The sequence below is a fragment of the Megalopta genalis genome, chromosome 5, assembly GCF_051020955.1.
Source record: "Megalopta genalis isolate 19385.01 chromosome 5, iyMegGena1_principal, whole genome shotgun sequence".
NCBI classification, from domain to species: domain Eukaryota; kingdom Metazoa; phylum Arthropoda; class Insecta; order Hymenoptera; family Halictidae; genus Megalopta; species Megalopta genalis.
The window spans coordinates 26,209,782-26,226,551 of record NC_135017.1 but is presented as its reverse complement, the minus strand read 5'-3'; the positions used below and the strand labels follow the sequence as shown (position 1 = coordinate 26,226,551).

The following is a 16,770-nucleotide window of genomic DNA, read 5'->3' as shown; positions in this document are numbered from 1 at the left end:
ACGGAACAGTGGAGACAATTTTCCAGTCATTTCATCGGCTGACAGCTCGCTTCCGACTTCTCCTCTCTCGTTCGTATACGGTTACAACAAAATCGAATTGGCATAAGGAGCATTTTGCCGTTAGAGCTGTACGAACATTACTCGAGGGTCTTACTATTTTGCTTCCAATTGGATGCGAAGACTGTCTGAAATAGTACACCAAGCCGTTTCGACTTATCTCGTTTGTAGACTAAGGATGTTTATGCACCATAAATGTGCGAAATGCGAACGACATTTATGTAGGAAAAATACGCAGAACGTGCACGGAAATATGTAAATATGGAGGTTATTAAGTATGCACTATATTAAGCGTTAAGTCTATTATTAAGTGTAAAGAAAGGCTTTGCAATTATTCTGATGTATTATACTTCGAATTGCAGCATTATATTGATATACAGTATAACTGTTATCGACACTGTTATGATAGTGCTGATTAATAGAGTATTTAATTGTAGTGCTGATTAATGGAGTATTTAAATTATTATTATAATTATATAATATTATTAATTTAAATATTATATATATAATTTATATATATTATAACATTACTGGACTACAATATATTATTACTATTATTATAAGTTTATTTATTTGAGTGTAGTCTAGATTATAATTAAAATTTATATTTACATGACTAACTATAACAGCTAAGCTATATCCTCGAACTAGATTTCTCATGAAGTAGTAATTTTATAGCATGCTCCGCCTCCAAACAATCAAATTTCCCACGAAAATTACTTTCCAAGTTAAATTACATTTTGAGACAACTGAATCGTCTATGAAGGAATAATCAACGAGCTAAACAAAGTCATTGGACAGTTAGAATTTCAATAAATGGCCAATCTGCGATTAAAACCACGTCTCTAAATAGTTAGATTACTCGTTGTGGGTTTGATAGCCAGAGTTCTCTATAGTCGAGTAATTTGCACGCGAACCTGTGCCTCTAAACAGCTAACTTTCCCATGGAGGTGTACTTTGTGAACTGAGCCACTCTCCCAAATACATAGCTAGACTTTCTGGCAGGAGCCACGCAACCCCCTCCCCCAAGCAGCCAGAATCTCGTGGTGGGGGTAATCTATGACCCTGTTGGGGATATAGGATCCATTACGCATATTGTGCAATATTTTATTACCTTATTATAAATGACAAAGAAAAACGGAAATAGGTGAACCAAGGACTTTTTGTTTAACAATTTGTAAGCTGCGTATTTGGGTCCTTTTAGTTTTAACTTGGCCGAGGACCTTTATGCATTTATGGTTTGAATAATTTACCAAAATACAATATAATTCACTGTCCGATCAACTTCATTCTAATAATTTATATTTAGACCGCGGATCTTTATGCAAAACCGAGCATCTATCTGCATTTATAATTTCAATAATTCGCTGTTCAATCAATTTCATTCTAATAATTTATATTTCGACTGTGGATCTTTATGCAAAACGGAAGGTCTTTATGCATTTATGATTTGAGTAATTTCTCGAAGCACAATGTAATTCACTGTTCGATCAATTTAATACTAATAATTTATATTTATACTGCGGATTCTTATGCATTTGGCGTTCGAATAATTCCTAAAACCCAATATAATTGACTGTTCAATCAATTTAATACGAATTTACGTACCAAACTGCGGATCTTTATGAAAAATGAAACTGTCCCAAATCAATTTTAACGAACAGAAATATATTAAAAACGTCTTTCTTCTGTTAATAATTTGAATAAGACGGAATCAGTGCTTACAATATTCTGGAATTTTTTTTATTGCCTTCAATGGTACCGTGTGTCAGATACATAGTTCTCTCAAAATTTCTAAAATCGTCCATTCACGTTTCATTAATTACGTTGAACACGCGATTACAACAAACTCCATACAGAAATATGTTTTCATCGATCCAGACCGAAAGAAATATAATAGATATTTGCCTCATCCGTTCGCAGTACAACGTTCGCGTCAATCCTATCAGTCCTTATTTGCGCTCCCTTCTCCTAATGATTATTTTACGGTGTGCTCCTCGCAACAAGCGCCGTGGGAATCAGTTTACCAGAAACAACCCGACTTAATGACTCCAAGTTTCCTCTTCCGTCATTACCAATGCTGACAATTAGTCGCGAACTCCGGGGCCCCCGCGTTTCGATTCTTGGCGTCGTGATTAATGGAGGCGCGTGGGCGGGGGTCTTCTTGCGCCCTCGAGTTCCCAGCAACTGGTAAGACAGCGGCGTAACTCGACATTTGATTTCCAGTTAATTAGTCCGTTGCGCTCGCTGCACCCTGATTTCAGCTCAGGGATACGTTCGATGCGAGTCAAGGCAACCGAGTAACATCGTTCAAACGAGGAACACGTCTTTCTCCCTTTCTCTCTCGTACTTCCTGTCTCGTAGCTTCATTCTCCTACTTTCTCACTCTCTTATTATCTCACTCTCGTGCTTTCTCCCTCTCTTATTATCTCACTCTTTTGCTTTCTCACTCTCTTGTCTTTCCATTTTCTTGCTTTCTCACTCTCTTGTTTTCTTACTCTCTTGCTTCCTCATTTTCTTGCTTTCTCACTTTCTTGCTTTCTCACTCTCTTGCTTTCTCACTCTCTTATTATCTCACTCTCTTGCTTTATCACTCTCTTGCCTCTTCATTTTCTTGCTTTCTCACTCTCTTGCTTTCTCATTTTCGTGCTTTCTCACTCTCTTGTTTTCTTACTCTCTTGCTTCCTCATTTTCTTGCTCTCTCACTCTCTTGTTTTCTTACTCTCTTGCCCCCTCATTTTCTTGCTCTCTCACTCTCTTGTTTTCTTACTCTCTTGCTTTATCACTCTCTTATTATCTCACTCTCTTGCTTTATCACTCTCTTGCCTTTTCATTTTCTTGCTTTCTCACTCTCTTGCTTTCTCATTTTCGTGCTTTCTCACTCTCTTGTTTCCTTACTCTCTTGCTTCCTCATTTTCTTGCTCTCTCACTCTCTTGCTTTCTCACTCTCTTGTTTTCTTACTCTCTTGCTTCCTCATTTTCTTGCTCTCTCACACTCTTGTTTTCTTACTCTCTAGCTTTATCACTCTCTTATTATCTCACTCTCTTGCTTCCTCACTCTCTTATTATCTCACTCTCTTGCTTTCTCACTCTCTTGCTTTCTCATTTTCTTGCTTTCTCACTCTCTTATTATCTAACACTCTTGCTTTCTCACTCTCTTGCTTTATCATTTTCTTGCTTTTTCACTCTCTTGTTTCCTTACTCTCCTGCTGCCTCATTTTTTAGCTCTCTCACTCTCTTGCTTTCTCGTTCTCTTGCTTTCTCATTCTCTTGCTTTCTCACTCTCTTGCTTTCTCATTCTTATTTTCTCTCTTTCTCACTCTTTCTCCATATCTCTCTTTCTCTTCGACTATCTGTGCTCCTTTCTGCAACTCTCTTCCGTCTCTCTTTCTCCGTCACTGTGATTCTTCCTTCAAGTCTCTCCCTCCCCGTTTCTCTCTCCCTTCTCCCCATCTCTCTGTATGCTTCTTTCTCCTACTATCTCTTCTCCTGTGTCTTTCTTTGCGCCTTTTTGTAATTCTTCCTCTCTTTATGCTTCTTCCCGTAACTCTCACTCCTTTCATCTCTTTCTGTACTCCTATCTATGAATCTCTCTCTTTCCCCCTTCATGCTTCTTTCTGTAACTCTTTCTCTCTCTGTACTTCTTCCTCTGCAATTCTCTCTTTTTCTGTTTCTTTCTGTGCTTCTTTCTACCAGTCTCTCTCATTCTCTCTTAATGCTTCCTTTTGTAACTCTTTCCCTTTCCCTTTGGTTCCTTCTGCAACCTTATCCTCTTGTCTCTTTCTGTGCTTCTTTCTTCAACTCTCTCTTCTTGTCTCTTTCTGTGCTTCTTTTTGGAAATCTTTCTTTTCCCTGCATCTCGCGTTGCCTCTTTCTGTGCCTTTTTCAGTAACTCCTCTCCTTCTCTGTATATTTCTTTTTGCTTGTCTGCATATTTCTTTCTGCTTGACTGTATATTGCTTTTTGTTTGTCTGTCTATTTCGTCTATCCGTCTCTGTCTGTCTCTCTCTCTGCGTCTGCCTGTCTATCCGTCTCCCACGATCTCGGCGGCCCTCCCCACCAAATTTTCCCGTTTCTGTCGCATGTACCAATTATTTCTACAATCCGCACGGGTTGCCAGGGAATGTGTACGCGCGACCGGATGCAGTGACGAAGCATGAATATGACTGTCGGAGCGAGAGGCACGGGAATTACTGAATTCAGAGATTCTCCGTGACTCTCGTAACGCCGATGTCAGCGCGGATAGACGCGACTCGTGTTTCTTATTTGGATACCAAATACTGCTGCTGCCTCGCGTCGAGATTGGTAATACGGAGGGCTCTCGGCCCCGCCGTAAAACAAATATTTTCCGGGAGCATCAACGAAAATAGCAATCTCTTGCTAACGCGTTTGTTTTTTGAAGAATCGACCGTCACGACGCGGCTCGGCGCGTCCTGACTTTTTTTTATATAAAAATCCGCCTCTTTGATTCGGGACCCGGTGAATCGACGTTTACCGCGGCCCATACCCGCGGCCTCGTCGAAAACAAGGCGGTGTAAAAATCTCTTACAGTCGTTGCGATGTGAAGAAATATTTTGGACAGCGCACAGTGAGCTGTTTGCACCGAGAAAGCGGCAGAAAGTATTTTATGATTATTATCGTCCTCAATTATATAATAATTTTTATTATATATATAATAATAATAATATAATATTATAATAATATATAATAACAATAATAATATAATATTGTAATAATATATAATAATAATAATAATATAATATATAATTATAGGACGATTTTTGATAAATAATTTATAATATAATATGTATATATATAATGTAATTATATATATATTATATTTTTATAATATAATATAATATAATATAATTTATAATTTGAGGACGATTTTTGTTGACTGTTTTATGGAACGGGATACCTTGTATTACTGTCAAACTTGCCGTACGTGGTTTTATTCAAAGCTGATTAAAGTGACCGGAAAATGTCGTATGCGATGTTCCGCTAATTTAAACTTGGAGTAACTTGGTCTTTCGCTAATTTCATATTGAAATTAATTTGATGTTCGACTAATTTAATGCGTGTACAATTTGATCTTGGATTAAAGTTCGCGGAATTAATTATCGGACTGCGACTTTTTTACTATACACGCGGAGACTGGTACTTCAAATTACCTTTTACTGTGCACAGTCTTTTAATATTCTCTCGTAGAGGTAATTAAGCACTGCATGTGCCATTGCACGAAAAGATTTTAATAAGCGTGTAACATGGCTTCGTTGCCTTTGCCTTTACTGCAATGCGACCTGAAAGAACATTTAACGCACTAACCAGGGGACGAGTTTCTGATTTTTCGTTACGAGAAATCGCGGGATATATTACATTCGTCATGCAGATGCGTTCGAAGAATTAGATTGGAAAGAATATAAAAACAGAAATAGGAAGGTTATACATTTTTTGAGCTTAGGTTTCCTTATTACACTTTACATAATTTTTAAACGGTTAGTTTTCCAAAAATTTGCGGTTCAGAAATTTTATGTATAACATTTTCTATGCAGACCCTAATCATTGTGAATTGAACCTTTGTGAATGATTATGTATGAATCAGAAATCATTGACGAATCGAAATTTTCTGAAACAGATTAGTCTATTTATTATGTCTTTAACCGAGTGCACTGTAATAAAACACAATTCGTAATTTCGTTTCACTATAAAGGGTTCCACAAAAGATCGAATAAAGTGATCACCACGTAATACAGGGTGTCCCATAATTATGTTAACCATCGAACTCCCAGAAAGAAGTGATTCCTGAGGTTATAATTATATATATAATAATATATTATATTACATATAATAATTATATATAATAATATATTATATTTTTATTGTTCAACATATTTTTAAACATATTTCTTGCAGATTTATTAGCCTCCGCGTTGTTCCCGTCGTAACAGCAGTATATTTCATTTAATCGCCGAGAATTACGTAAACAAATGAACGATTTAAATACCCTGCAACAAAATTGACACAGCCACCGCTTTGCGGGGATTGAAGACCGCCGGTCTCCGATGGAAGCTTAAGAGAAAGTCGCACGATCGGTCCTAGCTGGGGCTAACAGTTTCCTCGAAATAGTCCCATAGTCGGTGGATTAAGGTGGTGGCAATAAAAAAGGTGGTATAAGCGGCAACCGAAAACGCTTCTATCGTGGCAGAAAATCCGATATCCGGTTTTACAGTCAAAGATAAAGGAGGTATGAGTCGTGCAGTTTCCTTGCTGGGGCATCCAGCCGGTTTCCTTCGTTTTTCCTGTTTTCCTTGGCTGCTTCCTTCCTTCCTTCCTTCCTTCCTTCCTTCCTTCCTTCCTTCCTTCCTTCCTTCCTTCCTTTTTGTTTGAGAGAAGCAGACGCTGTACAAAGACGGGAGCCAGAGCGCGATTCCTCAGAACGTTACGAAATCGCAGGCTGCTCGTAAAAGGATAATTACAGCAATCTCTTTTGCCGCGGTAAATGGCCGTCGTCGCGTGGAATTAAACGGTCGCGCTACCAACCCCCGACCACCGTCTACCCTCTGTTTACCAATAAATGAAGGAGTCGCGAAATAAACGTTTCGCTGAACACCAGCTGCACCGACGAACTCTAGCCACCCCCATGCATTCATAATTCCGAGATCATGAGCAGCGGGAACGGTGTTCCATCTTCTCCCTTGTTCCGCATCGTCTGCCAAACATGAAAAATACTCTCCATTAATTTTGCACGGGAACTATGAGCCGATTCAACGTAATCGATTTCTCGAGAGGCAATTTCTTTCCCCTTCCGATAGAAGGCTGCACTTAATGCAGCCCGTGATGCTCGCCCGAATTAAAAGAACGAATTAAAAATCTGTCCAGAAAATGATCACTTTATTCGCATGTTTCATCGTATCATGACTTAATTATAAATTATTTGTAACGAAAGAGACAAATTCCACGATGCTGACGTGTTATCTTCAACTTATTAAAAATGTTGACAGTGAAACTAAATTGTTGTTTCACTTCTGTTCGTTGCAACCGCAGTAGAGAATTGGTGTAATTATTAATAATTACACGTCGTAATAAGTATAATTATTGTGTCTTGGCAGAACTGGACACATTAGAAGAAACTATTTGACTGGATTGGGAACATAGTTTATAAGATCGTTACAACGTTACGTCACGTTACGTTCCGTCCAGGCACAATTCTAATTGTTGCGAAGATTCGCGCTGCCTCAAATGATACTTTCAGTCGGCATTCTGCCTGGAAAGAATCTAGAATGCCAATAATTTCGGAGCAGCCCGACAATCCCGTGGACCGGCGCGAACTATTCCAACACGTCGCGCAGAATTTCGCCGGAACGATCCCGGCGCTCGCATGATCCACGCAATTCTCCATCCCTTAGCTACGCAGCGACTCGCCGCTAACCTATTCAAAACACGTTTATCGCCAGCCGCTGTTATCTATCCGGCTCTGGCCTTCCATAAACAGAGGCAAAGTACTAGCGAGTTCCGCGAACAATTCCCGCATAAACATTGTCGCAGCGCCGAGCGCATCGAACCGCTCCGAAGTTCTCGCGCGCGACAGCGAGCGAGCAAACACGCGGCAGCCAGCCGCGAGTTGCCGGAGCGCGAAACATTTTCGGGATCGCGAAGCGCTCTCTGCGTCGGCCTCCGCATAGCTGCGAAACTGAAACTTTCCTCGCGCGGTCGCGAAGAAATGCGCGACCGTGCGGAGAGCGCGCGAATTCTTCGGATGCTTGCGAGACGACTGCGGATTTGTGAATCGCGAGCGACGAGGACACCGACGATATGTCTGGGTGAGAGAAATGACTTTGTCGGAGATTTTTGATCATAAGCTGATTCGGTAGTGTTAGGTTATACGGGGTGTTCCATAATTATGTTAACGCTCGGAATGTGATTTGTGATTCCTGATTCCTCGGCGATTCTTCAGGTCATCTGAAGTAAATTTTTCCTTAGCGAAAATGCAATCCGCGGCTTCGTTGCCGAGTTATTAACGAAAAACAGTGACCAATGAGAGACGAGATCAGCTGGCGCGAGACGGGCCGAGCCAACGGGCGGCCGAGGCCCAGTTCCGCTCATTGGCTCGGCCGTCTAGCGTTAGGCGAGCTCGCCACTCATTGGTCAGTGCTTTTCGTTAATAACTCGTGAACGAAGCCGCGGATTGCATTTTCGCTAAGGAAAAAGTTACTTCAAATGACCTGAGGAATCATCTCTTTCCTGGTTTTAATATAATTATGCGACACCCAGTAAACTTTGCTACATACAGATTGTTAACAGCTGCCGCTACGTTCGAACTTTTCGGCTCAGATTTTCTAGAATTCTAGACGGTAGCAACTTAATCCTCCCATTTTTCTCACGGAAACACGTCGCACACTGTGTCGCTATTACAACAAGACTGCGGATTCGATGCATTTTTGTCAAAAATGACTAAATCAGAGACAAAATTGTAAAATCATAAAAAAATTTGGGGACATTTTTATATTAGCTACAGGTTATGAAAATTATTAAAAGCGGATAGATTTTCATTTGACTTGCGTTCCTTGCCACCGAGATATGCAATTCTTATTTTGCACAAAGGTCCACAGTCTAATTATAACTGTTTACATACATAACCAAATTAATATTCTTGATGTTATATTGTTACAATCATTATTACCGTATTATTGCTCTTATTATGGTTACTATTACGTACCAGTATTGATCCCCCTATTCACATTATTATCATTAATGAGGCTTTTACAACATCCTCTGTAATGAAAGGTCCATGGCGCTGACTTAATAAACATATTATTATTATTATTATTATTATTATTATTATTATTATTATTATAAATATTATTATCATAAAATTATTCATGGTTTCTACTCTTTCTCCAACATTCCACTGCACAGTAATTATCAGTCATCCATTCTACGCAAGACCAATCGATTTCCTCATTAAAACTCATCCATTAAGTAATTCGATCAGAGCACGAATCAAATCTGTGAAACTTTCGTTGCCTTCACCTTTCTAACGCTAACTTGGAAAAAAGTGAAAAATCTACAAAAATGATATTGCTCTTTTGTGCTGTAACGTAACAATACCATGAACTTTTCGACAAGATATTACATAGTATAGAAGGCAATGGCCATTTCTTCGATATCTATCTAATTTATTTATTTATTTATTTTTTTGTGTTATAGCGTTGCCGTTTCTTCATAATCGAAGAGATTACGCATCACGATTGTATCTTTTACTACGAAAATAATTTACGTACTTGCAATGGATTAATAATTTCCCTCAGACAGAACCAGACAGCTTCCGCTTTTTTTCTATGTCGCTTACATTCATATTTGGATTAGAGATTATTTCAATCATGACAAGAGATTATTTCGTATCTGAATTTCGCTTCGATCTAGAAGAAACGAGGCAACACTCGTATTTCGAAAAAAACTGCGAAGGAAGGTAGGCGCGACGTAACAGGCTGTTTACCCGGAATTCCTGCGGGACTTTTCGGACCCGGGCGTCGGTAATTGAGGGAACTGGATCTCCTGGGGCGGACCGCCGACCGACCGGCTCGCCGTCCATTGTCGACGTCTCGCGGACCAGAAAATATCGGGGAAGTTTCGAGTCGCGTGCGCCGCGGGATAGCAGTCGATAACAATGCGGCTTGTCGGCTACTCTCGACTTCTCGCGCAAAACGGAACTTTCCTTTTGCTCGAACTCCCGGCCGAAGTTTTCGCCGCGTCGAGTCGTCGGCGTCAGCGTCGGCGTCCCCTGGACGCATTCAGCGGTGTCGCGCGCTGTCCACTGCAAAACACGGGCCAGTAAGAAACCCCATTATCGATTTAATAATGTCCACGCGATACTCGCCGTTCCAGTTGCCTGCGCCCGTGTTTTGTGCAACGGATCCGTGTATGTGTGTGTGCGTGTGTATGTTCCTGCGCCGGCCCCGTTCGCAGTTCTGTTTAAGTAACGGCTGAGTTTAAACGGAGGCGAGGAAAGTTTCTTACCGCGGATGGGACCAGGGTGGTCGCGTTGACGAAATGGGGATTGTCGGCTGACGAAACTTCTGGCGGGAGGCTTGTCTGTTCAATTCTGCTGTTTGTCGTTTTTCCCGGGCGACGCTGTTCGGTGCACGCGAAACGTGTACGTGGAATCGAAAAATCTCACGCAAAAATGCTGCAGTTATGGTTCAGAACGTTTGATCGTGGTAATCCTCGTGTACGGCGATTGCTTGAGTTGTTCTACTTGTACAGTCGGAATGTGGAATGTTTTGTCCCACGGACCAAAAATAACAGTTATTTGCCAAAAATTTGACAGGAAAACATCATCGGTAGAATTGCGATTGTTATTGTCGCGAAGGATATTCGTCATTCGATTTGAAAGAGAATTTCAGAAAATGCAATGATTAGGAAAAATGAACTTCCATTTGTTGTGGTTATTGGAATTATATTTGAATTTAATTATATTTCATTTAATTATATTTGAGATATATGAATGACTAGAATTTTTTTGGTTAGCAATAGCCATTGTAAATGATGGTTAAAAATAACCATTAAAATGATTAAGAACAAGAGTCAAAAGTCTATGCAACTCCAGTATCTTATGATTAATACGGACAAATTCTATTTTCCATAACAATCCGCAGTCTTATTATAACAGTTACATTCTCTGTTTTACATTACTTGTTTGTCTGTTAATAGTCTGATTGTTCTATTGTATGTGTCCGATTATATGATATAATTTTTCTGGTCCGATAATTGGCTGTCTTTTCTACTTGGACGTATCTCATGCCTGTTTTATTCCTTTTATAAGACCACTGCGCGACAGTTTCCACTTGTTTGAACACAGATTCAATCGTGATCACAGACTCATTTTCCTGGCTCGATCAACAGTTGTCTAATTGCATTTTTGTTCGAGAGCCAGCTGACTTTTTCTACTTGGTTGATCGTTGGCGGATTTGTTTCACTCGACTGCCAGCCGAGAGACTCGTTCTACTTGCTCCGCCAGTGGTTGTCTGATTGAATTTGTTTGACAACTAACCAACATTCTACTTCACTAATTATTGACCGATTTATACCACTTGCCTTACTATCATCAGACTCACTTCACTTTTTGCCCCATTCTACTTGTCTGATTGTTGGCTGAGCTGTTCTACTTGCCGGTTCGAAAACTTTAGGAAATGAATCATCGAAATTATAAATAACATTATTCGAATTATTTGGAATAAATATATCCGTAAGATAATTATCCGAATGAATTATTTTTAGTCTAATGTTTTATTCGAATAACGACTAATTCATTCTACTTGAATTATTGCATCTATTTATTTGAATAAATTATTCGCACAATTCTTTATTCGAATAGACATTGCAAAATTATTCGAATAATACACTGAATAATTATCGACTGTTTTCGTTTTTGCGCAATTGTATAAGGATATATTTTCACGAATACATTCAGGATCGGTTCAATTAAACTGCTTTCCAAAAAGCCGATGCAACATTTGAGAAACGGAATATGGAAGAAATAAATCGACGAACTACAAAAACCACACTTTATATTCTATCATTTCCATGCAAACCGATTATTTTCCGTACGAATGCCTGTACGAATATATGAATTTTTATTCGAATAAAATCTTATTCGGATACATTTTTACGTAGACAAATTTTTATTCCGTTCGACATTGTCGTATACAATTTTATATTCGTTATGTTTCCGCGTACAGATGAATTTCTCAATGTGACGCGGTTCCCTATTACCCTTTACGATGATAAGGATGATATAATGAATTGTCTTGTATGGTAATCACTATAAAATCTTTATTTCTAACACTTAATACTAAGCGGTACTGATTGCTAGATAATCGTAGAGTGTGTTTGGTTTGAAAGTGGTTGATAGACTGCCTGGGCTCGGGATCCTTTTCCCGAAGTCAATTCGGTGTCCCAGTCGACCCTTCGTGCTTCCTTCCTTTTGAGTCGAGAGTGGGAACGGTTGTCCTGTCTGATTGGTTTAAAAAATAATGGACAAGATCGAGAGTTAGAAGGAGGAGGACGGAAGGGAAAGTGACCGCTCCGAATAATGGCCACATGCAGGCACGGACCGTACCTAGGAGCGGCGCACATGGGGGTTTCGTGCATTTTAGACGTTGACCGTAGCAGGCAATAAACCCCGGAAGTGCTTCGACTTGAATGGTGTATGCAGAGGAACAATCTGAGGATGCGGTGATTGTCTAACATCTGGTGCGCAACTGTCGGACATAACGAAACAAGGGATGAAATTTGAGTAAGGAACGGCTTTTCGGGAAACTGCCTGCTACGGGTGGTTTTTCGCCTGGGCCCAAGGACAGATAGGACCGATTGCCTGATTTATGTGTTTCTGCCCGGAACACGTTAGTTCTCATCTTTTATCCTTCACCCGAATGAAATTTTCACCAGCTCCGCTGCACGCAAACGACGACGTCTGAGTCGTAAGACGCGAAACATTAATCGGCCATTATATAACCTAACCTGTCGACCTAATAAGCGAGTCAATCGATCTTTAAACCGTGAATATGGCGCAATGAAAAAGTTATCGCATAGCCGAATGAAGTATCAGCTATCGAAAGTATAACTGGCGCAGCAGTAGTTTTGTCGTACTGGAAAGGCATTAATTGTTATCAGCGACCATTTCATTTTTTACGTTCCACCGTCGATCGAATGCAAGGTAATTTCGGGCGTCCTTATTTTCTGCTAAATAAAGCCTCGCCGCGACGAGGCTAACGAGACGGAAGATTGTGGCCGAATTTTTTTTCCCCCCGGGCAACCGACGCAGAATTTTTCCCCTGGAATGTAATGGCGCCGAAAATTCGGAGGTGGAAATTGGACACGGGACAAAATAGGAATTGCCTAACGAACTGTGTAGCCGGTGGCTGGGAAGAAAAGGGTGTCCGACTCGAATGGCTAACGAGAGAAGGACATGTTTCAAAGAGGCCGGAAGTAGTTACCGGCGGTCTTCGTGCTCGCCCGACCGCTGTTTCCTCGGCAAGACTTTCGAAGTCTTTTCTTCAAGAAAATTATCTCTACAGAAATTACTGTGTTTCTCGTGCATCTCGACCTTCTGTCTCGTCGACCACAGAAATTAACCTGCCACCAAAATATTTCTGCAAAATTTAACGAACCACCGGGTCTTGTCCCGTAACTACACTGCGGACTTTATGCGTTTCTTACGCCTATGCGATTCCTACCTTTGCAATTACTACAGAGTATATTTCGTAAAGAGATACAATTTACTTACGCTGGATTGTGGTTCTCCGGGCAACATGAATTGTCTGTTGTAACCTGTTAACCGGGGAATTAACTTTTCTGCGACAAGAGAAGTTATATTATCACGCTTAAAGTGATAACAAAATCGCTTTTCAGATGTTGATTATTCAGTTTTATAGAATGTTTTACGACATAGTTAATAAATATATAAATCAAATATTTCAAATGCAGGAGGAGTAACACAAGTTGAAATAATTATTTCGCGGTTGTTAAATAATATATGCTATATATTTGTTATTTATTTAAGAACCGCAAAATAATTATTTCAACTTGTATTATTCTTTCTACATTGGAAATATTTGATTTATATATTTTTTAACTATGTCATAAAACATTTTATAAGACGTGTATATATATTTGACGCATCTTTCAACTCAGTTTTCTCGAAAATGGAGCCTTAAATAAAAAAATGTTATTCCTCTTTCTCGACTTATTTTTGCATGTAGAATCACCGCTTGTACCATGATTTTCTACAAAATTCTACATGCAAAAATAAGTCGAGAAAGAGGAATAACATTTTTTCATTTAAGGCTCCATTTTCGAGAAAACTGAGTTGAAAGATGCGTCAAATTCGCGTGGCTTGTAATATGACGAGAAGTAGAATTGGTATATCATGACCAGACGCGCCAATTAGTTCTTATTCAACAGTACTACTTTTTCAACCTAATTTTTGTATATACAAATATGATTTGAATATTATTGAAACTGAATATTACTGATTGATTTAAATATTACTGAAACTGTAAAAATTACTTTGATATTACTTTGATATTATATATATATTACATAATTCCCACATGATTCTATATGGTAAAAGACTTTCGAAATAATCTAATGATATTTTCATCCACACTCCGGCTCTCCGATAACTCGAAAGATAGCCAGAAAGTGGATTCGGGTTTCTGCGAGTCACTAGAGAAATACATAGCAGAGATCCGCGGCGGAGTAATAAGTAACAATTTCGATTGAATTTCTCATGGTTCCGGCCAGCAATAAGTTCCGCACATCTGCGGCATCGTATAATACGTCCAGCGCGTATTTTTCGCGAGAAAATCGGGCCACTAAGCCCCGGTTCGATGGAACCTGTCTCGAAGAAGACTGTTCCTATCGGGGACGGTGTGCAGTACGGGCTGCATTACAACTTATCCAACGATCCCGTTGGTCGCGTTCCATTATGGAAGCCGTAGAGCGAGCATCTATTCCCGGGATCCGGCAAGATTCGGCCACCGGCGACAGTTTCTTTCTTTGGAATGTTTATTCTGCGGCGAGCGAGCCGGGCCGCGCCGCGCCGCGCCGCGCCGGTGAAAATCGAGCGAACAGTATGTCGGTCTGTCAAAACATTCGAATCGACCGCCACTGGGAACGCACGATAAGAAGCAAGAAAAAGGGAGGGCAGATTCAACACGTCCCAGGAGACGTTATCGAGGGAGCTTATAACGAGTTAAGGCTTCGTGGGCCGAGGTACCGCCAGCCGCGAGAGAATGTCGGCGGGGTGTCCTTCTACCAGGAAGAAACGCCCGCCGGGAAAACTCTGTCAACGTCGAAGAAACGAGCTACCTTTTTTCCTGATGTCAACGAGCCCCGGCCACGGCCCCGTACCCCGTTACACTTGAACGGAAACTGTAATCAATCTGACAGCTAGGCAGCTGTCTAATTTTTTCACGCGCCAGCTTATGGGACGAATTCCCATGTCGCTGAAACTATTTGTTGCGCGATCATGCGACGAGCTCACTAGCCATTTCCTCGTTAGCTGGTTTGCGTCTTGGGACGTCGACGGCTTTGTTTTATAGTTGACTGACTCTAGGTTGACTTATTCTTCTGACGATCCGCGGTTTTAATTGTTTTAACATCGACGATTTTAATTCGCTTCTGTACCGGCTGATTGGATCTCTGTATGAATATAGGCTGACTCGTTCTACTGTGAACGTTTCGCTCGACAGATTTCAGTGTCTTTCAGTCGAAAGATTCAAATTGGTGTTTCTTTTGCTGAGAGGTTAGAAAGTGAAATCAGACGACTGGTGATCAGATCAGTAGAATAAGTATGTGACCAGACAAGAATGCTGGTCTTTGTGAGTTTCCCACTTGGCTGATTTTTGATTGCGTTAATTATTCTATACAGTCATTAATTTTCTTGTTGGTTTAATGTATTTATTTTACTGTATAGCCATTAACTGTTTTATTTAAGCCTGATCGTTCACCGTCTTATTCTACCGCACACCATTAATTCTCTTATTTCAATCTGTCCAATGCCTCTTTCATTTTGCCGTCCAACCATCGCCTATTTAAGTCTCGCAATGAATGTCTTATTCCACTGTGAATCAATTAATTCTCATATAATCAGTCTTATCACTGACTGACTTATTCAACTGCATAATTATTAATTATTTTATTTAAATTTGATCCAACGTCTGATTCATTGGATTGTGAAACCATTAATTCGCTTATTCATGTCTTTCACTCTGACTGCCTTATTCCATTGTAGATCTATTAATTCTCTTACACCAATCTGACCATAGTTTGTCTCATTCTACCGCACATAAATTAACTGTCTTGTTCAAATCTTACCACTAATCGTATTATTGTAGTGTACGACTGTCTAATTTGAGTCTGATCGTTGAATGTCTTATTCCACTATACATTAATTATTTCTCTTATACCAGTCTGACCATCACATTCTACTGTACGTAAATGAAATATGTTATTCAAGTCTGATCACTGACTGCTTTATTGTAGTTTACAGTTGATAAGAATCTTATTTGAGTCTGATCTCGCACTGTCTTATTTCACTGTATATCTCTTAGTCAAGTTTGACCATGATTTGCCTCATTCTACTGCACAACCGTTACATGTGTTACTTCTCTTAATCGAATCTGATCACTAACAGTCTTATTCTGCTGACATAGTTATTTTCTGTTGTTTAAGCCTATCTCGACGTCAACTGTACATCATATAATTTGTACGTGGACAAATGTTCGTGAATGACTGCGGCAAAAGTCTTTTACCCTTTATTTTTAAACTCTGCTTATAAGAATTTTAAGTTGGATGATCCTGAATAAATACAGGGTGTTCCGAGATTATGGTATTTCCGAGAAATGAGGGATTCCTGAGGTCATTTGAAGGAACTTTTTCCTTAACGAAAATGCAATCCGCGGCTTAGTTTACGAGTTATTAACGAAAAACCCTGACCAATAAGAAGCGAGCTCGAGTTCCTCGACTTCTCATTGGTCACTGCTTTTCGCTAATAACTCGCGAACGAAGCCGCGGATTGCATTTTTGCTAAGGAAAAAGTTACTTCAAATAACCCCAGGAACCCCCCATTTCCGGATTTCGAGACATTTTTGGGACATCCTCTATAACTCTTGCTTTCATTTCATGTCGCAACGACACTAGCCTTGAATA

The 16,770-nt window shown here is 39.9% G+C and overlaps 1 protein-coding gene across 12 annotated transcripts in view; it reads left to right on the top strand.

Annotated features, from left to right (window-relative positions):
* LOC117223970 (discs large 1) overlaps positions 1–16,770 on the top strand; it is a 950,943-nt gene that overhangs the window by 192,698 nt on the left and 741,475 nt on the right. The gene's annotated exons all lie outside the window — the stretch shown is intronic.